Below are 9,055 nucleotides of genomic sequence, written 5' to 3' on the forward strand. Positions count from 1 at the left end.
CTGGGCGGGCGCCCAGTATCCTCTACAGACTACGAGTAAAGGATTTACCGGTAGGTAATTAAAATCCTATTTTCTCTTACATCCTAGAGGATACTGGGGTCCACATTACTACCATGGGGATGTACCAAGGCTCCCAAAGCAGGTGGGAGAGTGCTGAGGTTCCTGCAGAATTGATTGACCAAACTGAAGGTCCTTAGAGGCCAAAGTAGTAGTAATGTCATTGCCAAAACATTAACTAACATTAACTAACATTTATGTGTCATCATTACAGCATATAGAAACGGATGTACGTAGCATAAGGGAAAATACTTATGTTAGGGCGGATAATTTAGGCCGAAACACTGGGTTGATCAAAGAGAAGAGTAAGGTGGGCAGTATTAAGTATGGTGGGGGTGGAAAGGGAGCGAGAAAGACAGTCAGTAAGAATAACTCTAGGGAGGCTCGAGTTAACCATGATAGGATACCTTTAAAAAAAACAAGCGGGCAAGGGAACCACCACTAAACTAAAATATATGCTTGCAAACGCAAGAAGTATAGCAAGTAAAATGGGAGAATTGGAATTGTTAGCTTCAAAGGCTGAGTATGATATTATAGGTATTACAGAAACATGGTGGGACGACTCTCATGACTGGGTTGCAAACATGGAGGGGTATTCTCTTTTCAGGAGGGACAGGGCAAGCAAAAGAGGAGGAGGTGTATGTCTTTATGTTAAACCATCTCTTAAACCATACTTAAAGGAGGTTATTTATGAGGGGACTGGCGATAATGTGGAGTCACTATGGGTTGAAATCTCAAGTGGGGGTATTGATGCAAAAAAAACTAGTTATAGGCACGTGCTACAAACAGCCAGATATTAGCATACATGAGGAAGAACAACTCTTGCAGCAGATCGTAAGGGCTGCAGGATTGGGGGACATCCTAGTGATTGGGGATTTTAACTATCCTGATATTAATTGGAGTAACGATTCATGTGTTAAAGCTAGGGGCAACAGGTTCTTAAATATGTTAAAGGATCACTACTTGTCTCAATTAGTCAAGGACCCAACTAGGGGTAAAACTACTCTGGCTCTAGTAATTACTAATAATGTGGACATCATATTGAATACTAAAGTTGGGGAGACCTTGGGTAACAGTGATCACTATATGATCACATTCGACATCAGTTTTAGGAAACATAGCTATAAAGGGTCAACAAAAACATTTAACTTTAGGAAGGCTAACTTCAGTATGCTGAGATGTGCACTAAGCGACATTGAGTGGGAAGTTTTGTTTCATGGTAAGAACACTTCGGAAAGTGGGATGCTTTAAAAGGGTTGCTAGATAGCAATATTCACAAATTTATTCCCATGGGCAGTAAGAGCAGGAGTACCAAACTCAAACCGATGTGGCTTAACAAGAAGGTCAAGGCAGAAATCGCTAAAAAGAAGCATGCTTTCAAAGCATTTATATCTAATGGAAAGGAGGATTCATCCCAGTACTACAAGGAATGCAATAAAAGATGCAAAAAATCAATAAGAGCAGCTAAAATTTAAAACGAAAAGCAAATTGCTATAGAGAGTAAAACCAACCCTAAAATTTTTTTTTAAATACATAAACAGTAAAAGACTAAAAAAGGAGAACATAGGTCCAATAAAAGATGAATTTGGAGTATTGATAAATGATGACGAACCAAAAGCGTAAATACTAAATACATTTTTTTCATCCGTGTTCACCAGAGAACAACTGATGGTGGGAGTAGTGCATAGCGATAGTGACAGCAAGGATTTGTGGTTAGATACTTGTTTAAGTGAAGAAGTAGTCAGGGAGAGATTATGCAAAATAAAGATGAATAAATCACCTGGCCTGGACGGACTTCATCCGAGGGTTCTTATGGACTTGATTTTCAATAGTTCAATTACTGTAGATCTGGCATAGTACCGAAGGATTGGCATATAGCAGAGGTAGTGCCATTATTTAAAAAGGGATCCAAAAATCATCCGGGTAACTACATACCGGTTAGTTTGACATCTATAGTGGGGAAAATATTGGAAGGAATTCTAAGGGATAGCATACAGGAGTATCTGCAGACTACTAAGATTATTAGCAAGAACCAGCATGGGTTTGTGAGGGACAGATCATGTCAAACTAACTTAGGTAACTTCTATGAGGAAGTGAGCGACAATCTTGACCAACGAAAAGCAGTGGATGTGGTCTACTTAGATTTGCAAAAGCCTTCAATACAGTGCCCCACAGGAGACTAATCATCAAATTAAAGGAGCTTGGCCTAGGAAAAATTATTTGTACATGGATAAGTAACTGGCTGGACAACAGGGTACAGCGAGTAGTGGTCAATGGGAAGTCTTCAAGTTGGACACCAGTAGTGAGCGGAAAATACCACAGGGGTCCATACTCGGGCCACTACTGTTCAACATATTTATCAATGACCTAGAAATAGACCTGGAAAGCACTGTTTCAATCTTTGCAGATGATACTAAACTGTGTAGTGTAATTAATTCAGAAATTGATGTGGAATGACTTATCTAAACTTGAAATCTGGGCGTCTAAATGGAGAAGGAGGTACAATATAGAAAAATGCAAGGTTATGCATGTCGGGACTAAAAACAAATTGCATACTACATATTAAATGGGGAAAGTCTAGGGGTAACAGTTTTGGAAAAAGATTTAGGGGTAATCATTGCTAATAAGCTTAATAACCGTATACAATGTCAAAGCACAGTAAAGAAGGCAAGTAAGGTGCTTGCGTGCATAAAACGGGGAATTGAGACAAGGACGAGGATGTAATCCTGCCGCTGTACAAATCAGTGGTACGTCCGCACCTGGAATATTGTGTTCAGTTTTGGGCATCACTGTATAAAAAAGATATCGGTGAACTCGAAAGGGTTCAAAGGATGGCTACTAAATTGATTCAAAGGCTAGAGGGACTGGATTACAAGGAAAGGCTTACTAGGCTGAATATGTATACACTGGAAAAGAGGCATCTTGGAGGAGACATTTTTAATGTCTTCAAATATGTAAAGGGGCACTACAAAGAGTTATCAGAGGAATTATTTATTAAAAGAACTGTGTTTAGGAAATGTGGGCACTCGTTGAGGCTGGAGGGAAAAAAATTCTGTACGCAACGGAGGAAAGTGTTCTTTACTGTTAGGGCAATAAGGATTTGGAATTCCTTGCCAGAGAAAGTGGTATGGGTGGACTCTGTAAATGCATTTAAAAAAGGAATGGATGAATTTCTGATTGAAAAGGATATCCAAGGTTAAAACATTTAAAATATTGACGTTGTTAATCTAGTTGTTAACTAGTCATAAAACATTCTTCAGCAGGTACAGTAAAATCAACTCAACTTAATACAGAATACAGGTTGAACATGATGGGCATTTGCCTCTTTTCAACTTCAATTATTATGTTACTATGTTACTAAAGTATCGAACTTGTAGAACTTAGCAAACATGTTCGATCCAGCCGCCCAGGAAGAACCCACTGACCTAGTAGAGTGGGCCTGTACTTTAGGAACCAGCAATATTGCCGAGGAATAAGCATGCTGGATAGTAAGCCTGATCCAGCGAGCAATAGACTGCTTTGAAGCAGGACACCCAATTTTCTTGGGATCATAGACAACAAACAACAATTTTTTGTTACCCCTGACATTGCAGCTCTGCTCTTTGTTCTGCCCTGTCAGTTTATGTACGTTACTGCCGTTACATTGTCCGACTGAACCTGAATGGCTTGATCTTGAAGATGCAATGCCTGTAGAAGGGCGTTGTATATGGCCCTTAGTTCCAGAATGTTGATCGGAAGAATGGCTTCCTGACTTGACCATTTTTCTTGGAACTGTTCCCCTTGGGAGATTGCCCCCCCAACCCCTGATGCTTGCGTCCGTGGTTAGCAGAAGCCAATTTTGAATCCCAAACTGTCGACCCTCTGGAGCCACCACAGAAGAGAAATCCTGGCTTTTGGCGACAGACATATGCGCTGGTGCATGTAAGGATGTGATTCGGACCATTTGTCCAACAGATCCAGCTGGAATGGCCTGGCATGAAACCTTCCGTACTGCAGAGCCTCGTAAGAGGCTACCATCTTCCCCAGAAAGCAAATGCACATATGCACCGATATCCGGGTTGGTTTTAGGACATCCCGTACCATGGACTGGATAACCAATTTCTTTTCCAACGGAAGGAACACCTTTTGTTCCTCCGTATCCAGGATCATTCCTAGGAACGGAAGCCTCCGTGTTGGTTCCAGGTGGGATTTTGGCAGGTTCAGAATCCACCCGTGATCCTGGAGAAGTCGGGATTAGAGGGCAATGCTGTCCAACAACCTCTACCTGGAAGGTGCTTTTATCAGCAGATCGTCCAGGTATGGTATTATGTTCACTCCCTGTTTACGGAGGAGAAACATCATCTCCGCCATTACCTTGGTGAATACCCTCGGTGCCGTGGAGAGGCCAAATGGCAGGGACTGAAACTAATAGTGACAGTTCTGCAGTGCAAACCTTAGATACGCCTGATGAGGCGGCCAAATCGTAATGTGAAGGTACGCATCCTTGATATCCAGAGACACCAGTAATTCCCCCTCCTCCAGACCTGAGATCACTGCTCTCAGAGACTCTATCTTGAATTTGAACACCCTTAAATACGGGTTCAGAGATTTGAGGTTGAGAATGGGTCTCACCGAACCATCCGGCTTCGGTACCACAAAAAGGTTGGAGTAATAACCCTTGTTTTGTAGTTGAAGTGGAACTGGGACAATGACCTGAGTCAGCACCAGTTTTTGAATTGCCACCTGTAAAGTCACACTTGCTTCCGGAGAAGCTGGTAAGCCTGATTTGAAGAATCTGTGATGTGGGAGTTCCTGAAACTCCAGTCTGTATCCCTGGGCAATAAGGTCTGTGACCCAGGGGTCCTGGCAAGACATTGCCCAAACGTGATTGAAATAACGTAACCATGCTCCCACCTGCCTGTCTTTGAGGCAGTGCGGTCCACTGTCATGCTGAAGGCTTTGAGGAAGCAGACCGGAGGTCTGTTCCTGAGAACCTGCAGCTGCTGATTTTGGTTTACCTTCATTACCTTTGAAGGTAGAAGAGGAACCCTTGGACTTGCCTTTGAACTTTGCTGTCCGAAGGGACTGCAGAGTTGGAGCAGTGTAGGTGTACCTAGCTGGGGGTGTAGCGGAAAGGAAGGTACATAGACTTACCCACCGTAGCCTCGGGTATTAGCTTATCCAGTTCATCCCGGAACAGGACCTCTCCCCTGCGTGCTGACACTGCCATGGCCATGGTGCATGTGTTGAGCAAACCAATTTCTTTTAAGGCCTCCACCATAAAATTAGCAGAATCTTGGATATGCTGCAGGAGTAAAACAATATCCCCCCTTGGTAAGGCATCCAAACTGTCAATTAGGTTACCTGACCATTTTGTGATGGCTCTAGTAATCCCTGCACAAGCAATAGTGGGTCTCTAGGCCACCCCCGCCGACATGTACAGTGATTTGAGAGTGATCTCAATTTTGTGGTCAGCTGTGTCCTTTAAGGATGCTGCCAAAGGCACCGGTAAGACAATTTTATGTGACAACATAGATACCGATGCGTCGACAATCAGCGGGTTTTCCCATTTCTTTCTATCATCCAGGGGAAAGGGAAAGGATGTAATCAACCTTTTAGGGATCTGAAATTTCTTGTCAGGGTTAGCCCAAGTTTCTTCAAACAGGGCATTCAATTCCTTTGATGCAGGAAAAGTAGCTGAGGATTTCTTTTTTACATTAAAGAAGGATTCCTCCTCCACCTCTGCCATCTTGTCAGGAATGTGCAGGACATTTCTGATAGCCTCTATCAGGGCCTGTATACCCAGTGATAAGACAGCATTCCCTCCCGCTCGCATCCACCTCACCCTCCTCTGGATCTGATGTATCGTCATTAGTGTCATCCTGCATGAGCTGGGCCAGACAACGCTTTTGTGGGCAAATGGCGGAGGTATGAGACACTGGTATGGGAACTGAATCTCTGTTTATCAGGTCATCCATAGATTGTCTTAAAATTTGTGTCTATTTCTCATTATTGGATAATTTAGTTGAAATATTCAATATCATCCCTTTAATGGAAGCTAACCATGGGGGTTCTGCCCCACTAGCCTGAGAATGAGCACTATACTGGGTACAGGGTAGTGAGTCTCCAGGGGAAGAAAGGCACTCAGCCGTGCAGGAAACACAGTCCCTGGACATGGTAATGTGAAGGGACACGCACACACCTACACACAGAAGGGAAAAAACACAGTTTAACCCACACAGAGCCCCCAGGGAGACACAGAAATCAGAGCCAGTCATACACAGCGCCCCTATAGCCAAGAAATTATCAGCTGGGTCGCCACACTAAGTCCCTTAAGATGGCTTAGTATTTAACACTGCTCCCCCCCCCCCCCCCCCATCCATCTAAGACCTCTTGGTGCCGCTGAGGAGACTTGGGCCTATATTTACTAATAATCCGAGTTTGACCGATTTGTGTTTTTTTTTTCTAAGTCCCAACACGGGAATTCACTAAGCACAAATCTCTGCAGTGTTTGGGCTATTCGTAATGGTTTACAGCAAAGTTCAAAAATACGAATGAATAGACCATCGGTCAAACACGGCTGTTATTTCATACAACACGGGTATTCACTATTCATTCGTATTTGGGTGTTAGTCCCTGAGTGCTCAATCGCGGTCGTAATTTTTTGCGATTCGTTAAAAAAAGCGCAAAAATATAGACCTGCTTTTTTCAGGCTTGTTTACATGTGTTGCAACTTACAAATCACTCACACCTGAATAAGGATGCCTATAATAGGATCTTAGGCCCATTTCAATCCACCTACACTCAGAAATGGCAGCAGGACTGTGGGCCAGTGATATTTTGTGTGCTGTGGGATTCATCAGACTCAGACATCAGCCTGTAAGTAACCAGGGCCAACAAACTGAACATGGTCAGCAGGTTGTACAGGTTCCGCGGAGGCTGCGCAGGCCTCGTTTTTTTAGGGGGCGTTTAAACTTGAACGCATTGTCCGATGATACGGTCATACAGATGTTCCGTCTAAATCGTAACAACATTTTCCGTCTGTATGACCTTGTCAAACTGGGCCTAGACCCTGAGACAGCACGCTCTCGCTCTGTCTCAGGCCTGCACAAACTCCTGGCTGTGTTGCACTTTATGGCTACTGGCAGCTTTCAGGCTGTGTCTGGGGATGTCATAGGAATCTCACAGCCCTCATTTTAGAGAATATTAACAAAGGTGATGTATACCTAACTACCTCCTCTGTTTTTTGTTTGTTTTAAATTCTCGGTGGCCAGTTCTGTCCTAAAATCTCATGTTTATTTTTCTTTCAAATATACACATAGGTGTTGGCTGTTTTGCAGCCCCACATCGATGCCTCAATCTGCTTCCCTACCCAGGAGTCTCAGTGGCATGCCATCAGGGTAGATTTCTATGAGCTGGCTGGCATGCCCAATGTGCTGGGAGCCATAGATTGCACACACATTCAGCTGAGACCACCTAGGGGCAGGCAGCACATCTATACTAATCGACATCTAGAGCACTCCACAAATGTGCAGGTGGTTTTTGATGCAAATCTCAAAATAATGAGTGTTGTTGCTGGTTACCCTGGGGCTGCCATGACTCCTTCATCCTTAGTCAGTCATCCCTCTTTGATAAGTTTGAGGACGGACAAATGCCAGATGGGTGGCTGCTGTGTATGTAATTTGATATGTGTAGGCCTGCGTCTACTTTGTCCAAATACAGGGGCAGATGTATTAACCTGGAGAAGGCATAAGGAAGTGATACACCAGTGATATGTGCAAGGTGATAAAGGCACCAGCCAATCAGCTCCAATATGTAAATTATCATTTAGGGACAGATTGCCCGCTGCCTTTATTACCTTGCACATATCACTGGTATATCACTTCCTTATGCCTTCTCCAGGTTAATACATCTGCCCCACAGTGTGTTACTTATGTGTTGCTGTATCTTAACATGAATCACGTTACTATATCTGTCTTTTAGGTGATGGAGGATATGGCTGTTTCTCTTGGCTTCTAATTCCATTGTCCCGACCTGATACCCCTGCTGAACACAATTACAATCATGCACATAAGTCCACGCGGAATGTGATAGAAAGATGTTTTGGTGTGCTGAAATCTAGGTTTCCGTGTCTGGATAAGTCTGGTGGCCTTTTGTTGTATAGTCCCTTGAAGGTGACTCAAATTGTGTTCTGCTGCTGCTTTCTTCATAACATGTGTTTGCAACAACATCTGCCACATGTTGAGGAGGAGGATGAAGAAAGCAGCCAGCAAGCAGAGGAATTAGAGACATCTGGTGATACTTGGAGTACAGATGTAGGAAGGCAGGTTAGGCAAGACCTCATAAATCGTTATTTTTAAGGTAAGTTTTGTTTGCTTCTTTCATTTGTTGTGTAAGCCTAAATATATGTTTCCCCATTTTTCAATTAAAAACCATTACTCAGAATGTGTCTGTCTCCTTGAGACATACAAACATACCCTCGCTTTATGCTATACAAATGTAGCATGTGTATTGTGTTTATTTAAAAACTCAAAACAACAGATTATGAGTTGTATGCATGAAGTCTGGATAAGTGTTAATAAACTTGGATTGAAAATTTATTACAAGCACACATAATCCACATAATAATATATTTTGTATTTTACTTTATGATTGTGTGTAACGTCCTAATGCACAGGTTCTCAAACTCGGCCCCCAGGACCCCACACAGTGCATGTTTTGCAGGTAACCCAGTAGAAGCACAGGTGTATGAGTTACTCACAGACACATTTTAAAAGGTTCACAGGTGGAGCTAATTATGTCACTTGTGATTCTGTGAGGAGACCTGCAAAACATGCACTGTGTGGGGTCCTGAGGCCCAAGTTTGAGAACCTGTGTCCTAATTAAACACTCCTCCACATATAATATGTTAGCCTTGAGGAATACATGTGTCCCTATCTGTGATGCTCCATCGTATTTAAGGGACACAAACTAAGTCTCATCCAAAATAATTTATTTCGGAATGTTTGCTGCAGTAAAC

This window comes from Pseudophryne corroboree, chromosome 4, assembly GCF_028390025.1.
Source record: "Pseudophryne corroboree isolate aPseCor3 chromosome 4, aPseCor3.hap2, whole genome shotgun sequence".
Lineage (NCBI taxonomy): Eukaryota > Metazoa > Chordata > Amphibia > Anura > Myobatrachidae > Pseudophryne > Pseudophryne corroboree.